We start from the raw sequence: 21,731 nt of genomic DNA, 5'->3' as shown, positions 1-21,731 counted from the left end.
GACTCTATGACTCTATGGCTCTCACAGTTAATACTGGCTCTCTCCCCCGCCACACTCTCACAATTAACACTGGCTCTCTCCCCCCCCACACTCTCACAATTAATACTGGCTCTCTTCCCCCCCCCCACACTCTCACAGTTAATACTGGCTCTCTCCCCCCGCCGACACTCTCACAGTTATAACTGGCTCTCTCCCCCCCACACTCTCACAGTTAATACTGGCTCTCTCCCCCCCACACTCTCACAGTTAATACTGGCTCTCTCCCCCCCACACTCACACAGTTAATGCTGGCTCTCTCCCCCCCCAACACTCTCACAGTTAATACTGGCTCTCTCCCACCCACACTCACACAGTTAATACTGGCTCTCTCCCCCCCACACTCTCACAGTTAATACTGGCTCTCTCCCCCCCCCACACTCTCACAGTTAATACTGGCTCTCTCCCCCCCACACTCTCACAGTTAATACTGGCTCTCTCCCCCCCACACTCACACAGTTAATACTGGCTCTCTCCCCCCCACACTCTCACAGTTAATACTGGCTCTCTCCCCCCACACTCACACAGTTAATACTGGCTCTCTCCCCCCCACACTCTCACAGTCAATACTGGCTCTCTCCCCCCCACACTCTCACAGTTAATACTGGCTCTCTCCCCCCCCCCACACTCTCACAGTTAATACTGGCTCTCTCCCCCCCACACTCTCACAATTAATACTGGCTCTCTCCCCCCCCACACTCTCACAATTAATACTGGCTCTCTCCCCCCCCACACTCTTACAATTAATACTGGCTCGCTCCCCCCTCCACACTCTCACAATTAATACTGGCTCTCTCCACCCCCCAACCTCTCACAGTTAATACTGGCTCTCTCCCCCCCCCGACACTCTCACAGTTAATACTGGCTCTCTCCCCCCCGACACTCTCACAGTTAATACTGCCTCTCCCCCCCCCACACTCACACAGTTAATACTGGCTCTCTCCCCCCCACACTCTCACAGTTAATACTGGCTCTCTCCCCCGCAACACTCACACAATTAATACTGGCTCTCTCCCCCCCACACTGTCACAGTTAATACTGGCTCTCTCCCCCCCCCACACTCTCACAGTTAATACTGGCTCTCTCCCCCGCCCCACACTCACACAGTTAATACTGGCTTTCCCCCCCCCCCCACACTGTCACAGTTAACACTGGCTCTCTCCCCCCAACACTCTCACAGTTAATACTGGCTCTCTCCCCCCCACACTCACACAGTTAATACTGGCTCTCTCCCCCCCACACTCTCACAATTAATACTGGCTCTCTCCCCCCCACACTGTCACAGTTAATACTGGCTCTCTCCCCCCCACACTCACACAGTTAATACTGGCTCTCTCCCCCCCACACTCACACAGTTAACACTGGCTCTCTCCCCCCCACACTCACACAGTTAATACTGGCTCTCTCCCCCCCACACTCTGACAGTTAATACTGGCTCTCTCCCACCCCGCCCCCCCCCCCACACTCTCACAGTTAATACTGGCTCTCTCCCCCCACACTCCAATAGTTAATAATGGCTCTCTCCCCCCCACACTCTCACAGTTAATACTGGCTCTCTCCCCCCCACACTCTCACAGTTAATACTGGCTTTCTCCCACCCCCCCCCCCACAATCTCACAGTTAATACTGGCTCTCTCCCCTCCACACTCTCACAGTTAATACTGGCTCTCTCCCCCCACACTCTCACAGTTAATACTGGCTCTCTCCCCCCCCGCACTCTCACAGTTAATACTGGCTCTCTCCTCCCCACACTCACACAGTTAATACTGGCTCTCTCCCCCCCACACTCTCACTGTTAATACTGGCTCTCTCCCTCCCCACACTCACACAGTTAATACTGGCTCTCTCCCACCCACACTCTCACAGTTAATACTGGCTCTCTCCCCCCCACACTCTCACAGTTAATACTGGCTCTCTCCCCCCCACACTCTCACAGTTAATACTGGCTCTCTCCCACCCACACTCTCACAGTTAATACTGGCTCTCTCCCCCCACACTCTCACAGTTAATACTGGCTCTCTCCCCCCCCGCACTCTCACAGTTAATACTGGCTCTTGTAGGGGTTTTTTTCCTGCTCTCTTGCCCGTTCTGGCCCCCTGCCAGGCTTCGTGCAAGAATTACCCTTGAGTGGTTCGACCCACTCCCCCTACGGTTCTAGACCTTGGACTTAGATGCAGAGAACAGTAGTGCAGAGAAGAGGACTCAATAGACCAGGCTGAATAGCACGAAATGGATGCTTTTATTTTGAACAGTTTGAAGCATTACAAAATACATGTCATCGGCACAGATTAAAGTAACTACAATCATGCACAAATTTATGAACTTGACTCTATGGAAATGGGGAACACACGGCACATCGTAAAAGGGGAAACACATTACGATTTCCCTTAACTCCCTCCCCTATACCTAAACTAAGTTTCGACCTGGGAACTTGGGATCATGCTCACCACTCTCGAAATCGCGAAAAGGGGTTCGCAGCCTTTTTGGCACCGCTTCCCGTCGTCTCGTGGATTGGAAGCTTCTGGCGCAGTCGATATTCTCTCCTCCCTCGAGGCGGTGGGGTAGACCCAGCCTCGATGAGCGCTCGTCAAGGTTGAGATCCACTAGGCCTGTCGTGGATTTTTGTTCGTGGAGTAGACCTAGATGCAGGTTATGCACATGGGAGAATCTTGTGGCATCGATCGCCGGTTCTCCAGAGGGTTTCTTCTCCGTCGGCCTGGGTCGTCGATGATCTCCCGACCCCAGTACCCGGGCCACCCTCGTCGTCTTCTCGTCGTGGCCGAGCCTTGTTTGGCTGAACACCGACCACGTTGTCCTTTTACCGAAACCGTCCGTCTTTAAAAAGACGAAAACGTTTCATCGATCTGCCGAAGTGGAAGAGGCGCCGATCCGGGCACCGTCCGCCCTTCGTTCGTTCCTCGTAGAAGAAAGTTCTTGAAGAAATGGAAGCCTGAAGTCGCCCAACAAGAAGCCGTAGCAGTGAAGAAGTCGTAACTTAGATGGACTTTCAATCCATAGTTATACTCTCTTGGAACAGTCTTATCTCCCGCCAAATCATAGTCCTGTCTTTGTATTAATTTTGGCGGGCAGAAGTCTCTGCAGGGGCGCTTTGTCTTGTAACGGAGCCGGTGATAACTTAAACTGGCCTTCCTGGCCGATAATGTCTGTTAATGTCCTTTGCATTGTCACCGCGGCTCGGTTCGCATATTGATCGGTCCGGACATTTTCCTTGATGGCTGCTAAACGGGTTTTCCTTTGTACAATAAATGGGTATGAGTGATTTTGCATTGTCCGCCCATATCTTGATGGGCCCCATCCTGTACTTATAATCCATTGAATATGTATGCTGTTCCTCTGAGTTTCAGTTCCCAGATATTGGCTTTCGTGGGCTCACTGTCTTCAATCCACAAGCCTGTCTGGCTTGCAGTAACAGAAATAAAATGGTTCATAAACTGATCACGGGGCCTGGCGGCCATTTTGTATCCCTTTTATCAAAGGTTTTTCTGTGCAAGCTTACTTTGGTCAATAAACAGTCTTATTTTATCCAGTTTTCTTGCGTGATTTTTGCTGAAAATTGCGAATCTTACACTCTCTCCCCCCCACACTCTCACAGTTAATACTGGCTCTCTCCCCCCCCCACACTCACACAGTTAATACTGGCTCTCTCCCCCCCCACACTCTCACAGTTAATACTGGCTCTCTCCTCCCCACACTCTCACAGTTAATACTGGCTCTCTCCCCCCCACACTCTCACAGTTAATACTGGCTCTCTCCCCCCCACACTCACACAGTTAATACTGGCTCTCTCCCCCCCACACTCTCACAGTTAATACTGGCTCTCTCCCCCCCACACTCTCACAGTTAATACTGGCTCTCTCCCCCCCACACTCACACAGTTAATACTGGCTCTCTCCCCCCCACACTCTCACAGTTAATACTGGCTCTCTCCCCCCCCCACACTCACACAGTTAATACTGGCTCTCTCCCCCCGCACACTCTCACAGTTAATACTGGCTCTCTCCCCCCCACACTCACACAGTTAATACTGGCTCTCTCCCCCCCACACTCACACAGTTAATACTGGCTCTCTCCCCCCCACACTCACACAGTTAATACTGGCTCTCTCCCCCCCCCACACTCTCACAGTTAATACTGGCTCTCTCCCCCCCACACTCACACAGTTAATACTGGCTCTCTCCCCCCCACACTCACACAGTTAATACTGGCTCTCTCCCCCCCACACTCACACAGTTAATACTGGCTCTCTCCCCCCCACACTCTCACAGTTAATACTGGCTCTCTCCCCCCAACACTCTCACAGTTAATACTGGCTCTCTCCCCCCCCCACACTCTCACAGTTAATACTGGCTCTCTCCCCCCCACACTCACACAGTTAATACTGGATCTCTCCCCCCCACACTCACACAGTTAATACTGGCTCTCTCCCCCCCACACTCACACAGTTAATACTGGCTCTCTCCCCCCACACTCATACAGTTAATACTGGCTCTCTCCCCCCCACACTCTCACAGTTAATACTGGCTCTCTCCCCCCGACACTCTCACAGTTAATACTGGCTTGATGTGCCTCAATAATTCCGAGACACGAAGTTAGCAGAACGAAAACAAGGCTTTTATTAACTTAGAAAGTAACACATAAGAGAGAGAGATGTCTTCCTTCTGGAGACTGAGGCCAGACTGAAGCTAGCTTACAAACGGGGCCAGGTATGGGCGGAGCCCTACACACAGCACATTCCAGCACATTCCAGTATACAATACAGCACATTCCAGTACACAATACAATGAGGTCTGGGGGGAGGGAAATGACACTGAAACCGATCTCAGTCACAGGCAGTGGTGAATGGAATATTTCATCACATGGCTCTCTCCCCCCAACACTCTCACACTTAATACTGGCTCTCTCACCCCCCCCACACTCTCACAGTTAATACTGGCCCTCTCCCCCCCACACTCTCACAGTTAATACTGGCTCTCCCCCCCCCCACACTCACACAGTTAATACTGGCTCTCTCCCCCCCCACACTCTCACAGTTAATACTGGCTCTCTCCCCCCCACACTCACACAGTTAATACTGGCTCTCTCCCCCCCACACTCACACAGTTAATACTGGCTCTCTCCCCCCCACACTCACACAGTTAATACTGGCTCTCTCCCCCCCACACTCTCACAGTTAATACTGGCTCTCTCCCCCCCACACTCTCACAGTTAATACTGGCTCTCTCCCCCCCACACTCTCACAGTTAATACTGGCTCTCTCCCCCCCACACTCTCACAGTTAATACTGGCTCTCTCCCCCCCACACTCACACAGTTAATACTGGCGCTCTCCCCCCCACACTCTCACAGTTAATACTGGCTCTCTCCCCCCCACACTCTCACAGTTAATACTGGCTCTCTCCCCCCCACACTCTCACAGTTAATACTGGCTCTCTCCCCCCCCCACACTCTCACAGTTAATACTGGCTCTCTCCCCCCCACACTCTCACAATTAATACTGGCTCTCTCCCCCCCACACTCTCGCAGTTAATACTGGCTCTCTCCCCCCCCCACACTCTCACAGTTAATACTGGCTCTCTCCCCCTGCCACACTCACACAGTTAATACTGGCTCTCTCCCCCCCACACTCTCACAGTTAATGCTGGCTCTCTCCCCCCCCCCCACACTCTCACAGTTAATACTGGCTCTCTCCCCCCCCGCACTCTCACAGTTAATACTGGCTCTTGTAGGGGTTTTTTTCCTGCTCTCTTGCCCGTTCTGGCCCCCTGCCAGGCTTCGTGCAAGAATTACCCTTGAGTGGTTCGACCCACTCCCCCTACGGTTCTAGACCTTGGACTTAGATGCAGAGAACAGTAGTGCAGAGAAGAGGACTCAATAGACCAGGCTGAATAGCACGAAATGGATGCTTTTATTTTTGAACAGTTTGAAGCATTACAAAATACATGTCATCGGCACAGATTAAAGTAACTACAATCATGCACAAATTTATGAACTTGACTCTATGGAAATGGGGAACACACGGCACATCGTAAAAGGGGAAACACATTACGATTTCCCTTAACTCCCTCCCCTATACCTAAACTAAGTTTCGACCTGGGGAACTTGGGATCATGCTCACCACTCTCGAAATCGCGAAAAGGGGTTCGCAGCCTTTTTGGCACCGCTTCCCGTCGTCTCGTGGATTGGAAGCTTCTGGCGCAGTCGATATTCTCTCCTCCCTCGAGGCGGTGGGGTAGACCCAGCCTCGATGAGCGCTCGTCAAGGTTGAGATCCACTAGGCCTGTCGTGGATTTTTGTTCGTGGAGTAGACCTAGATGCAGGTTATGCACATGGGAGAATCTTGTGGCATCGATCGCCGGTTCTCCAGAGGGTTTCTTCTCCGTCGGCCTGGGTCGTCGATAATCTCCCGACCCCAGTACCCGGGCCACCCTCGTCGTCTTCTCGTCGTGGCCGAGCCTTGTTTGGCTGAACACCGACCACGTTGTCCTTTTACCGAAACCGTCCGTCTTTAAAAAGACGAAAACGTTTTCATCGATCTGCCGAAGTGGAAGAGGCGCCGATCCGGGCACCGTCCGCCCTTCGTTCGTTCCTCGTAGAAGAAAGTTCTTGAAGAAATGGAAGCCTGAAGTCGCCCAACAAGAAGCCGTAGCAGTGAAGAAGTCGTAACTTAGATGGACTTTCAATCCATAGTTATACTCTCTTGGAACAGTCTTATCTCCCGCCAAATCATAGTCCTGTCTTTGTATTAATTTTGGCGGGCAGAAGTCTCTGCAGGGGCGCTTTGTCTTGTAACGGAGCCGGTGATAACTTAAACTGGCCTTCCTGGCCGATAATGTCTGTTAATGTCCTTTGCATTGTCACCGCGGCTCGGTTCGCATATTGATCGGTCCGGACATTTTCCTTGATGGCTGCTAAACGGGTTTTCCTTTGTACAATAAATGGGTATGAGTGATTTTGCATTGTCCGCCCATATCTTGATGGGCCCCATCCTGTACTTATAATCCATTGAATATGTATGCTGTTCCTCTGAGTTTCAGTTCCCAGATATTGGCTTTCGTGGGCTCACTGTCTTCAATCCACAAGCCTGTCTGGCTTGCAGTAACAGAAATAAAATGGTTCATAAACTGATCACGGGGCCTGGCGGCCATTTTGTATGCCCTTTTATCAAAGGTTTTTCTGTGCAAGCTTACTTTGGTCAATAAACAGTCTTATTTTATCCAGTTTTCTTGCGTGATTTTTGCTGAAAATTGCGAATCTTACACTCTCTCCCCCCCACACTCTCACAGTTAATACTGGCTCTCTCCCCCCCCCACACTCACACAGTTAATACTGGCTCTCTCCCCCCCCACACTCTCACAGTTAATACTGGCTCTCTCCTCCCCACACTCTCACAGTTAATACTGGCTCTCTCCCCCCCACACTCTCACAGTTAATACTGGCTCTCTCCCCCCCACACTCACACAGTTAATACTGGCTCTCTCCCCCCCACACTCTCACAGTTAATACTGGCTCTCTCCCCCCCACACTCTCACAGTTAATACTGGCTCTCTCCCCCCCACACTCACACAGTTAATACTGGCTCTCTCCCCCCCACACTCTCACAGTTAATACTGGCTCTCTCCCCCCCCCACACTCACACAGTTAATACTGGCTCTCTCCCCCCGCACACTCTCACAGTTAATACTGGCTCTCTCCCCCCCACACTCACACAGTTAATACTGGCTCTCTCCCCCCCACACTCACACAGTTAATACTGGCTCTCTCCCCCCCACACTCACACAGTTAATACTGGCTCTCTCCCCCCCCCACACTCTCACAGTTAATACTGGCTCTCTCCCCCCCACACTCACACAGTTAATACTGGCTCTCTCCCCCCCACACTCACACAGTTAATACTGGCTCTCTCCCCCCCACACTCACACAGTTAATACTGGCTCTCTCCCCCCCACACTCTCACAGTTAATACTGGCTCTCTCCCCCCCACACTCTCACAGTTAATACTGGCTCTCTCCCCCCCACACTCTCACAGTTAATACTGGCTCTCTCCCCCCCACACTCTCACAGTTAATACTGGCTCTCTCCCCCCCACACTCACACAGTTAATACTGGCGCTCTCCCCCCCACACTCTCACAGTTAATACTGGCTCTCTCCCCCCCACACTCTCACAGTTAATACTGGCTCTCTCCCCCCCACACTCTCACAGTTAATACTGGCTCTCTCCCCCCCCCACACTCTCACAGTTAATACTGGCTCTCTCCCCCCCACACTCTCACAATTAATACTGGCTCTCTCCCCCCCACACTCTCGCAGTTAATACTGGCTCTCTCCCCCCCCCACACTCTCACAGTTAATACTGGCTCTCTCCCCCTGCCACACTCACACAGTTAATACTGGCTCTCTCCCCCCCACACTCTCACAGTTAATGCTGGCTCTCTCCCCCCCCCCCACACTCTCACAGTTAATACTGGCTCTCTCCCCCCCCGCACTCTCACAGTTAATACTGGCTCTTGTAGGGGTTTTTTTCCTGCTCTCTTGCCCGTTCTGGCCCCCTGCCAGGCTTCGTGCAAGAATTACCCTTGAGTGGTTCGACCCACTCCCCCTACGGTTCTAGACCTTGGACTTAGATGCAGAGAACAGTAGTGCAGAGAAGAGGACTCAATAGACCAGGCTGAATAGCACGAAATGGATGCTTTTATTTTTGAACAGTTTGAAGCATTACAAAATACATGTCATCGGCACAGATTAAAGTAACTACAATCATGCACAAATTTATGAACTTGACTCTATGGAAATGGGGAACACACGGCACATCGTAAAAGGGGAAACACATTACGATTTCCCTTAACTCCCTCCCCTATACCTAAACTAAGTTTCGACCTGGGGAACTTGGGATCATGCTCACCACTCTCGAAATCGCGAAAAGGGGTTCGCAGCCTTTTTGGCACCGCTTCCCGTCGTCTCGTGGATTGGAAGCTTCTGGCGCAGTCGATATTCTCTCCTCCCTCGAGGCGGTGGGGTAGACCCAGCCTCGATGAGCGCTCGTCAAGGTTGAGATCCACTAGGCCTGTCGTGGATTTTTGTTCGTGGAGTAGACCTAGATGCAGGTTATGCACATGGGAGAATCTTGTGGCATCGATCGCCGGTTCTCCAGAGGGTTTCTTCTCCGTCGGCCTGGGTCGTCGATGATCTCCCGACCCCAGTACCCGGGCCACCCTCGTCGTCTTCTCGTCGTGGCCGAGCCTTGTTTGGCTGAACACCGACCACGTTGTCCTTTTACCGAAACCGTCCGTCTTTAAAAAGACGAAAACGTTTTCATCGATCTGCCGAAGTGGAAGAGGCGCCGATCCGGGCACCGTCCGCCCTTCGTTCGTTCCTCGTAGAAGAAAGTTCTTGAAGAAATGGAAGCCTGAAGTCGCCCAACAAGAAGCCGTAGCAGTGAAGAAGTCGTAACTTAGATGGACTTTCAATCCATAGTTATACTCTCTTGGAACAGTCTTATCTCCCGCCAAATCATAGTCCTGTCTTTGTATTAATTTTGGCGGGCAGAAGTCTCTGCAGGGGCGCTTTGTCTTGTAACGGAGCCGGTGATAACTTAAACTGGCCTTCCTGGCCGATAATGTCTGTTAATGTCCTTTGCATTGTCACCGCGGCTCGGTTCGCATATTGATCGGTCCGGACATTTTCCTTGATGGCTGCTAAACGGGTTTTCCTTTGTACAATAAATGGGTATGAGTGATTTTGCATTGTCCGCCCATATCTTGATGGGCCCCATCCTGTACTTATAATCCATTGAATATGTATGCTGTTCCTCTGAGTTTCAGTTCCCAGATATTGGCTTTCGTGGGCTCACTGTCTTCAATCCACAAGCCTGTCTGGCTTGCAGTAACAGAAATAAAATGGTTCATAAACTGATCACGGGGCCTGGCGGCCATTTTGTATCCCTTTTATCAAAGGTTTTTCTGTGCAAGCTTACTTTGGTCAATAAACAGTCTTATTTTATCCAGTTTTCTTGCGTGATTTTTGCTGAAAATTGCGAATCTTACACTCTCTCCCCCCCACACTCTCACAGTTAATACTGGCTCTCTCCCCCCCCCACACTCACACAGTTAATACTGGCTCTCTCCCCCCCCACACTCTCACAGTTAATACTGGCTCTCTCCTCCCCACACTCTCACAGTTAATACTGGCTCTCTCCCCCCCACACTCTCACAGTTAATACTGGCTCTCTCCCCCCTACACTCACACAGTTAATACTGGCTCTCTCCCCCCCACACTCTCACAGTTAATACTGGCTCTCTCCCCCCCACACTCTCACAGTTAATACTGGCTCTCTCCCCCCCACACTCACACAGTTAATACTGGCTCTCTCCCCCCCACACTCTCACAGTTAATACTGGCTCTCTCCCCCCCCCACACTCACACAGTTAATACTGGCTCTCTCCCCCCGCACACTCTCACAGTTAATACTGGCTCTCTCCCCCCCACACTCACACAGTTAATACTGGCTCTCTCCCCCCCACACTCACACAGTTAATACTGGCTCTCTCCCCCCCACACTCACACAGTTAATACTGGCTCTCTCCCCCCCCCACACTCTCACAGTTAATACTGGCTCTCTCCCCCCCACACTCACACAGTTAATACTGGCTCTCTCCCCCCCACACTCACACAGTTAATACTGGCTCTCTCCCCCCCACACTCACACAGTTAATACTGGCTCTCTCCCCCCCACACTCTCACAGTTAATACTGGCTCTCTCCCCCCCACACTCTCACAGTTAATACTGGCTCTCTCCCCCCCACACTCTCACAGTTAATACTGGCTCTCTCCCCCTCACACTCTCACAGTTAATACTGGCTCTCTCCCCCCGACACTCACACAGTTAATACTGGCGCTCTCCCCCCCACACTCTCACAGTTAATACTGGCTCTCTCCCCCCCACACTCTCACAGTTAATACTGGCTCTCTCCCCCCCACACTCTCACAGTTAATACTGGCTCTCTCCCCCCCCCACACTCTCACAGTTAATACTGGCTCTCTCCCCCCCACACTCTCACAATTAATACTGGCTCTCTCCCCCCCACACTCTCGCAGTTAATACTGGCTCTCTCCCCCCCCCACACTCTCACAGTTAATACTGGCTCTCTCCCCCTGCCACACTCACACAGTTAATACTGGCTCTCTCCCCCCCACACTCTCACAGTTAATGCTGGCTCTCTCCCCCCCCCCCCCACACTCTCACAGTTAATACTGGCTCTCTCCCCCCCCCACACTCTCACAGTTAATACTGGCTCTCTCCCCCCCACACTGTCACAGTTAATACTGGCTCTCTCCCCCCCCACACTGTCACAGTTAATACTGGCTCTCTCCCCCCCCCCACACTCTCACAGTTAATACTGGCTCTCTCCCCCCACCCCCCCCACCAAACTCTCACAGTTAATACTGGCTCTCACCCCACCACACTCACACAGTTAATACTGGCTCTCTCCCCCGCACACTCACACAGTTAATACTGGCTTTCTCCCCCCCCCCCCACTCTCTCACAGTAAATACTAGCTCTCTCCACCCCCCCACACTCTCACAGTTAATACTGGCTCTCTCCGCCCGACACTCACACAGTTAATACTGGCTCTCTCCCCCCGCCCCCACACTCTCACAGTTAATACTGGCTCTCTCCCCCCACACTCACACAGTTAATACTGGCTCTCTCCGCCTCCGCCCCACACACACTCTCACAGTTAATTCTGGCTCTGTCCGCACCCCCCCCTGTGGTGTATGTAACCGTTCCACCTTTAAGAGAACTATTTTAAGAGATGCACTACTTTATCTTGGCTGCTGTATACTGTAATACCGGTGGTGACCACACCGGTATATAAGTGCTGTGTAATGATTTATTGGGCAGTTCAGCCTGACCTTCGACTAGTAAAGACCTGTTGAATTTATTCTTGTGGCCTGTGTGCAGTGATTCTTATTAACAATAACTAGAACACACAGACTTAACAGTGGCGATGATGACGATCTTACCCTGCGGCAGAGATATATCCAAAGCAGTTTAACGGGCGTCGAGAAGAGGCATCCGCCCTCATCATCCTGCTGAGAAAAGACTCGGGTCTGAAGAGCAAGGAAGAATCCTGACATGAAGCCTTCCATCAGCAACAGGCAGTGATCATCCCTTCTACCACAGGTGGTGGGTAAGCCGATCAGCGACGAACAGCAAGTCGGCCACGTTGGCTGTGAAGTAGGGGAGGGAAAAACGGAGAATATAAGGGCGGAGAACTCGACCACGGCCGGGGAAAAGAGCCGGACAGAAGTCGGGGCCAGAGGCGCTGAGACTGGGGCAGCGTAAGGCACGGGAGCCGCGGTGAATGCAAACGCAGCCGGTGTAAAATACCGGGCTGCAAGCGGGCTGGGAGACGCAACAGCGTCGAGAGAGAGCTCGACCGCGACCGGGGAAAAAGGCCGGGCAGCTACCGAGGCCGCGAGGCGCGGGAGAAAATAAAAATAATTTTAAAAAAAACCGTGGAGAACTCAGCCGCAGCCGGTGGAAAGGACCGGACTGCAAGAGGGGCTGGGAGGCACGATTTGAGAACCGCTGGGGAGGGCAAATGCAGCAATACAGCAATCGCCATTACAGCCAGTGGGGGAGAAAGGCAAACGCGGGAAGCCGCCATTTTCGTAGGCGGGGGAAGAAGACAAGCGCGGGAAACCGCCATTTTGAAAAAAAAATAAAAGAAAAATTTCTTTTTGTTTCTCAAGAAGATTGCAAGGATGCCTAAGCGTGGTAACATCAACGATTTCGATGCCGATGTTGAAGATTGGGCCACGTATGTAGAACGTATAGAGTTTATTGTAAGGCAAATAAAATATCAGATGAAGATAAAGCACTAACCTTACTAAACTCAGTGGGTGCGAAGACATACGGGCTATTGAAGCATCTTCTATCACCAGCTAAACCGGCGGATCAGGCTTTCGCTAATATTGTTGCTGTCCTGGGAAATCATTTGAACCCCACACTGCTGATGTTAGCGGAACGATTTAAATTTTATGCGAGAACGCAACTGAAAGAGGAAAGCAACGCGGAGTATTTAATTGAACTGCGTAAGCTAGCGAAATACTGTCAGTTTGGGGAAAGACTGACAGAGGCACTGAGAGACAAATTCGTGTGTGGATTGTCGAAAGAAGGAACACAAAAGCGGCTGCTTGAAGAGAATGATCTTACACTTGATAAGGCTGTCACTATTGCAGCATCGCACGAAGCCGCAGCGAGAGGCACTGTGGAAATGCAGCTGAAGGCAGCGGTACTCAGCGTAGATCAAATGGCTTTGGGTACAACGAAATGTTATCGTTGTGGAAAGACAACACACGATCAGAACCAATGCTGGTTTAAAAAATCAGGAATGTAGAAAATGTGGCAAGTTTGGTCACATAGCTAAAGTATGCCGGTCAGGAAAGAAGACCAGCAACAAAAAGTCACCGCAGGAAAAGTGCAGAAAGGTACATAAGGTGGCTGAGAAGAGTTCGGATGAACAGAATTCGGATTCAGACTCCAACAGCAAGGAACTGGGTAGTCTGAGAATTCACAATGTGAGTAAGGAAGCTGACCTACAAACTATCTGGGTCACACTTCAGATAGCAGGAGTCCAAGTGAAGATGGAATTGGACACCGGATTGGCGTTGACGGTCATGAATAAGCAAGATTACAAAAGGTTATTCACACATATTCCCCTACGGGATACGGAGATAGTATTGCAGACATACACGGGGCAAAGAGTATACCCCATCGGAAAGATAAAAGTCAAGGTGGTACACAAGGGCAAAGAACACCAAGGAATGGACTTATATGTACTACCTGAGGGAGGTCCACCACTTCTGGGACGGGAGTGGATCAGGAAAATAAATATGGACTGGCACTCCCTAAAAGCAATAACGGTAGATTCCGGAAAAAAAGATGTCAAACCTGAACGATTGTCCAGAATATTGGATGATGCTAAAGAGGTGTTCCAACAGGGACTGGGAACACTGAGAGGAATTACGGCAAAAATCAAGATTGCAGAACATGCAAACCCAAAATTTTTCAAAGCCAGACCAGTACCTTATGCGATACGACCTGCTTTGGAAGCTGAGCTGGAAGGGCTAGAACGTTCAGGAGTACTGTCTAAGGTGGACTGGAGTGAGTGGGCCACGCCCATTGTTCCCATCATGAAGCGTTCATCGAGTAACAAGCCAGGGGAACCGGGGAAGGTCCGCATCTGTGGAGACTTCAAGATCACGGTTAATCCGGTGCTTCACACGGTGCAATGTCCGCTTCCGCGGATTGAGGATATCTTTGCTTCATTGTCTGGCGAGAAACACTTCACCAAGATAGACCTGGTACAAGTGTACTTACAGATGGAAGTTGAGGAAGAGTCGCGCCAGTATCTCACAATCAACACGCACAGAGGCTTGTATCGATATAATAGACTGGTTTTTGGAGTGGCTTCGGCTCCAGCAGTTTGGCAGAGGGCCATGGAGCAGGTATTACAGGGAATTCCAAGCACTCAATGTTACTTGGACGATATCCTGATTACAGGAGATGACGATGAGGAACACCTTGCAAATTTGAAACTGGTGCTCACCAGATTGAAGGAATATGGACTTCGAGTTAATCGCCAGAAATGTGAGTTCCTTCAGAAATGGATCTCGTACTGTGGTCATGTCATTGACCAGGAGGGGCTGCACAAGTCACCTGACAAGATCGAAGCTGTTGTGAAGGCTCCCGCTCCGGAAAATGTATCCCTGTTGAGGTCGTTCCTAGGGTTGATTAACTATTACCATAAGTTTCTGCCAAATCTATCCACGGTGCTGCACCCGCTGAACGCTCTTTTGCAGAAGGAAGTACCATGGAAGTGGAGCGAGGACTGTAAGAAGGCCTTTCGCAAAAGCAAGGCATTGATCACCTCAGAGGAAGTGTTGGCTCACTTCAACCCAACGCTACCTATTCGTTTAGCTTGTGATGCTTCTCCTTATGGTATTGGAGCAGTACTCTCACACAAGTTGCCAAATGGCTTGGAAAGGCCAGTCGCATTTGCATCCAGATCATTGACCTCTGCTGAGCGCAACTATGCTCAGATAGATAGGGAGGCTCTCAGCCTTGTGTGGGGAGTAAAGAAGTTTAATCATTACCTGCAGGGCCAGAAGTTTACACTGCTGACAGACCACCAGCCGTTGGTATCCATTTTTAACCCTAAGAAGGGTGTTTCGGTGATGACAGCACAGAGGCTCCAGAGATGGTCCCTTTTCCTAGGGGCACATCAATATCAGATAGAATTCAAAGGTACAAAGCAGCATGGTAATGCTGATGGGCTGTCGCGTCTGCCACTACCTACTGAGGAGGAGGCACCGACGGTTGACCCGGTGGAGTTATTTCACTAGACCATCATCGAATGTTTACCTGTCACCAATGCAAATATTGAAAGGGAGACTAGGAATGACCCGACACTGTCCCGGGTCTACGAATTGACAGTAAAGGGATGGCCAGCCCATGGTGCTCAACTGTTACCGGCATTCTCAGCAAGACGAGAACAGCTGTCCATCTGTCAGGGAACATTGATGTATGGAACAAGGGTGACTATCCCTCCTAAGTTAAGAGAGAGAGTTCTAAAAGAACTACATGAAGGTCATCTGGGGGGAGTCAAGATGAAAAGCCTTGCTAGGGCTTATGTGTGGTGGCCGGGTATCGAACAACAGATAGAGGATCTGATGAAAAGCTGCTCAGCGTGCCAAAAAGTCCAAAATGCACCTCCAATTGCACCGCTGCATCCATGGGAATGGCCTTCAACTCCATGGCAACGTGTACATATTGACTTTGCTGGTCCATTCATGGACTCCATGTTTTTAATTGCGGTGGACGCACATTCTAAATGGTCAGAAGTGATTAAAATGACTACCACTACCTCGGAGAAGACGATCGCGGTGCTAAGAACGATATTTGCAAGAAATGGATTGCCAGAGCAATTATGTTCAGACAACGGACCACAGTTCGTGTCAGAGGAATTCCAGAAATTCTTGAAGAAGAATGGGGTGAAACATTATACCTCTGCCCCATATCATCCAGCTACGAATGGGCTGGCCGAGAGGTTTGTACAGACGTTCAAAAAGGCAATAAAGGCCATGAGCGAAGATCAGATTCCACTGCAACACAAGGTGGACAATTTCCTACTGGCATATCGAAACGCCACCCATGCAACAACAAACCAAAGTCCTGCCATGATGTTCTATAACAGAAGGTTGCAGTCCAGGTTGGACTTGTTAAAACCAAATGTGCGGAGGGAAGTCGAAAACAAACAGTTCCAGCATATCAATAACAAGCCCACTCGGAGTTTTGAAATAGGACAACCGGTGTTAGCCAGGGACTATAAAAACGAGAAATGGCAATCTGGAACAATTCGGGCCAGACAAGGACCCCTGATGTACACGGTAGATGTTGGTGAAAACGTAATGCGACGTCATGCTGACCAACTGGTGGGATCGAGAACAAGGGTCGAGCCCATGGTTACGACATGGACAACCGTGGAGGAAGTTAGTGAACCTGAAGCATCTACCTCAGAAGTGAATATACCTGATGATGATGTCCTATCCATAGGGGATCAACTAGATGAGTCACCCCAGCAACGAGAACCAGAGACCCCTGAAAGGCGTTATCCATCTCGGATCAGGAGGCCTCCTCAGAGACTGAATCTGTGAACTGTTTTTACATGAAGTTGTGTATATATGTTATTATGTTATGTTAAATTGGGAATATATACTGTTAAGCTAAAAAGGAAGGATTGTGGTGTATGTAACCGTTCCACCTTTAAGAGAACTATTTTAAGAGATGCACTACTTTATCTTGTCTGCTGTATACTGTAATACCGGTGGTGACCACACCGGTATATAAGTGCTGTGTAATGATTTATTGGGCAGTTCAGCCTGACCTTCGACTAGTAAAGACCTGTTGAATTTATTCTTGTGGTCTGTGTGCAGTGATTCTTATTAACAATAACTAGAACACACAGACTTAACACACCCGCCGCCACACTCTCACAGTTAATACTGGCTCTCTCCCTCCCCACACTCTCACAGTTAATACTGGCTCTCTCCTCCCCAGACTCTCACAGTTAATACTGGCTCTCTCCCTCCCCACACTCTCACAGTTAATACTGGCTCTCTCCCTCCCCACACTCTCACAGTTAATACTGGCTCTCTCCTCCCCACACTCTCACAGTTAATACTGGCTCTCTCCCTCCCCACACTCTCACAGTTAATACTGGCTCTCTCCCCACCCCCCCCCCCGCCCCCACACTCTCACAGTTAATACTGGCTCTCACCCTCCCACACTCTCACTGTTAATACTGGCTCTCTCCCCGCCACACTCTCACAATTGATACTGGCTCTCTCCCTCCCCACATTCTCAGTTAATACTGGCTCTCTCCTCCCCACACTCTCACAGTTAATACTGGCTCTCTCCTCCCCACACTCTCACAGTTAATACTGGCTCTCTCCCTCCCACACTCTCTGTGATAAATCCATGTAGTGAGACAAGGACTCGAAGACGCGATATCGTAGAATTAGCACGAGTACTTTATTAACAAAACAGACTAACAAACATCATGCCTGCATCCTGGCATTTCACCTTTGCTGACCTTGACAGGAAGCAAACCTCTGACCTTAACAGGAAGCAAACCTCTGACCTTAGCAGCAACATTGGCTACAGCACCACCTGGTGGATAACCTTAATCATAACATCCCAGATTACTATATCCCTCTCCCCTTAAGATTTCAGTATGAATTTCTTAACAAACAACTATTCCTGAGGATCACATAAGGAGTCTCCATTCATCATATTCCATACTTGATGAATCTAACAGTTCAGTATCAATCTCTCTGGTGGCTTGCGAGTCCTTTGTGGACGTCTAACCGTAAAGTCCCTGCTTGCTTGTGGTGAAGCCACCAGCTGCTCCTGAGCAGTGCTCAGAGTATCTGACTCTGCAACGATGGTTTCCTCTTGATGAATAGTGTTATGTCCGTGTAATAATAAGAAAAGAACTGCAGAGAACGGTACAACAGGTGCTTACTCAACGTGGTTCAAACTGCAACTGAAACAACAGATTACTACTCAGCATTATATACAGGTGTGGTCACTGCCGATACTACAGTATACATTAGCTGTAGAAAGCAGTTCCCCCCTTAAAGGTACATACATTACAATTCCTCCCCTTTTAGATTAACAGTACCATAACACTCATTTAACAATTAAATATCAAACTAATTACAATTAACACTTTTAGCATGCAACATTAGCTGAAAATAGTCTATTTATAAATTCAGTCTTTGGGGAGGCTTCCTGATCCTTTCTGGATAGCGCCTTTCCCGAGTGTCTTGCTCTTGGTGTGGAGGCGATTCTGGCCCCCTGTCGTCGGTTGGTTCATCAGCTTCCGATGCTACTGTTTCTGGGGTAGATGCTACCTGTACGTCGGGTTCATCACCAGGTACGTATGGGCGAGGCATGGGGTTGACTTGTTCCTGTGACTCTAGGATCTGGTCAGCATGGTGTCTCACGATGCTCTCCCCAACGTCCACTGTGTACATTAGTGGCCCCTGCCGTGTGCATAACGTTCCTGGTTGCCATTTCTCTGTTCGGTAGTCGCGGGCCAAGGCTGGTTGCCCTACATTGAAGCTCCTTGTTGGCTTCTCATTGATGTGCTGGAATTGCTTACTCTCAACATCTCTTCGTACATTTGGTCTGAGCAAATCCAGACGAGATCTCAACCTTCAGATGAAGAACTTCATGGCCGGGGCCTGGTTGGTGACTGCATGTGTCGCATTTCTGTAGGCTAACAGGAAATTGTCCACCTTATGCTGCAGTGGAATGTCGTCATCGCACATGGCCTTTACTGCTTTTTTAAAGGTTTGTACGAACCTCTCAGCCAATCCATTTGTGGCTGGATGATACGGGGCGGATGTGTAATGCCTTACCCCATTTCTTTTCATAAACCTTCGAAACTCTTCGGACACAAACTGTGGTCCATTATCAGAGCAAATCTGCTCTGGCAAGCTGTTCCTGGCAAAAATGATCCGTAGGACTGCAATAGTTTTCTCCGTGGTGATGGAGGACATTTTGATCACCTCAGCCATTTTGAGTGCGCATCCACGGCTATTAAAAACATTGAGTCCATGAATGGACCAGCAAAATCAATATGTACCCGTTGCCATGGAGATGAGGGCCGCTCCCATGGGTGTAGAGGGGCATGTGGTGGTACATTTTGGACTTCTGGCATCCTGAACAGCTCTTTGTCATGTCCTCGATTTGCTGATCGATCCCCGGCCACCACACATAAGCCCTAGCAAGGCTTTTCATTTTCACCCCTCCCAGATGACCTTCGTGAAGCTCATTGAGCACTCTCTCCCTTAACTTGGGTGGAATTACCACTCGGGATCCACACATCAAGGTCCCCTGGCATGCTGACAGCTGTTCTCTTCTGGATGAGAATGCTGGCAACAGTGAGTCGCCATGTGCTGGCCATCCCTTCACCGTCAAATCATATACCCGAGACAGTGTCGGGTCATTTCGGGTCTCCTTCTCTATACCAGCGTTAGTTACTGGCAAGTATTCAATTATAGTCGAATGAAATATTTCGACAGGATCCACTGCTGGTGCTTCCTCTGCAGTAGGCAGTGGCAGGCATGATAGCCCATCAGCGTTTCCATGCTGTTTCGTGCCCTTATACTCGATTTCATATTGGTGCGCCCCTAGAAAAAGGGACCATCTTTGTAGCCGTTGCACAGTCCTCACCGGAACGCCCTTCTTTGGATTAAAGATGGAGACAAGTGGTTGGTGGTCAGTCAGCAAGGTGAACTTCTGCCTGTGCAGATAGTGATTGAACTTTTTCACTCCCTACACTAGGCTGAGGGCCTCCCTGTCAATCTGGGCGTAGTTACGCTCTGTTGAGGTTAGTGACCGAGATGCAAAGGCTACTGGCCTCTCCGAGCCGTCCGGGAATTTGTGTGACAGCACCGCTCCAATGCCATAGGCATCACACGCCAACCGAATTGGTAGTGCTGGGTTGAAATGAGCCAACACCTCTTTTGATGTGATCAATGCTTTGCTCTTCTGGAAAGCTCGTTTACATTCGTCACTCCACTTCCATGGTACCCCCGTTTGCAGTTGGGTGTTCAGTGGGTGTAGTACGGTAGACAAATTCGGCAAGAACTTACGGTAGTAGTTCACCAGCCCGAGGAACGACCTCAGTTGTGACACATTTTCCGGTGCTGGAGCCTTGACTACTGCCTCAATCTTTTCAGGGGACTTATGTAACCCCTCTTTATCAATAAAGTGGCCACAATACGAGATCTGCTTCTGGAAAAACTCGCATTTGTGGCGATTAGCTCGGAGCCCATATTCCTTCAATCTAGTGAGCACCTGCTCCAGGTTGGCGAGGCGATCACTGACATTTTTGCCCGTGACCAGGATGTCGTCCAAATAACACTGGGTCCCTGGAATCCCTTGCAGGACTTTTTCCATTGCCCTTTGCCAAATAGCCGGAGCTGATGCTACCCCAAACACCAGCCGGTTGTATTGGTAGAGACATTTATGAGTGTTGATCGTGAAGTACTGTTTCGAGGCTTCTTCTAACTCCATTTGCAGGTACGCCTGGGCCAGATCAATCTTAGTGAAGCGTTTCCCTCCAGATAGCGAGGCGAAAATACCTTCAATCCGCGGACACGGATATTGTACAGTGTGAAGGACTGGGTTCACTGTCACCTTAAAGTCCTCACAGATGCGAACCTTCTTTGGTTCCCCAGGCATATTACTCAACGACCTCTTCATTACAGGAATGATGGGTGTAGCCCACTCGCTTCAGTCCACTTTGGACAGTGCTCCTGAACGTTCCAAACCTTCCAGCTCTGCTTCGACAGCTGGGCGGATCGCATAAGGTACCGGTCTGGCCTTAAAAAACTTTGGGCTTGCATTTTCCTCTATTTTGATCATCGCTGTTATGCCTTTTAGTGTTCCGAGTCCCTGCTGGAACACTTCTTGTGCGTCAGTTAGCATTTTTGACAGTCATCCAGGTGTGACGTCGTCATCCTTTTTGGCATCTACAGTCAGTGCTTGTATGGAATGCCAATCTAGCTGTAACTTCCGGATCCATTCGCGTCCTAGTAGTGGTGGTCCTCCATCTGTCAATACATATAGGTCCATTTTTGGTGTTTCCTTGCCGTTATATATAACGTTCACCTTTATTTTTCCTTTGGGGTAGACTTTTAGCCCCGTGTACGTCTTCAAGAAAATCTTTGTATCTCTCAAGGGTATATGTGAGAATAGCCGCTTGTAGTCCCTTCGGTTTATGACTGTTAGGGCTGATCCTGTGTCCAATTCCATTTTCACTTGGACTCCTGCTATCTTGAGCGTGACCCAGATAGTTTGGTGATCCTCCATTTTGATCACATTATGTAGTTTCAGACAACCCAGCTCCTTGCTTCTGGAGTCTGTATCACTCTTCTGTTCGTCTGAACTACTCTCCGTCATCTTATGTACCTTCTTGTACTTCTCCTGTGGAGATTTCTTGCTGCTGGTTTTCTTTCCCGACCTGCAGACTCTTGCTACGTGTCCTACTTTTCCACATTGTCTGCACACTTTGTCCTTGAACCAGCAATCATTA

This window comes from Somniosus microcephalus, chromosome 10 (genome assembly GCF_052327205.1).
Source record: "Somniosus microcephalus isolate GS21.2 chromosome 10, FLI_Smic_1.0, whole genome shotgun sequence".
In the NCBI taxonomy this organism is placed as follows: domain Eukaryota; kingdom Metazoa; phylum Chordata; class Chondrichthyes; order Squaliformes; family Somniosidae; genus Somniosus; species Somniosus microcephalus.
Note: the sequence above shows the minus strand (reverse complement) of the source record.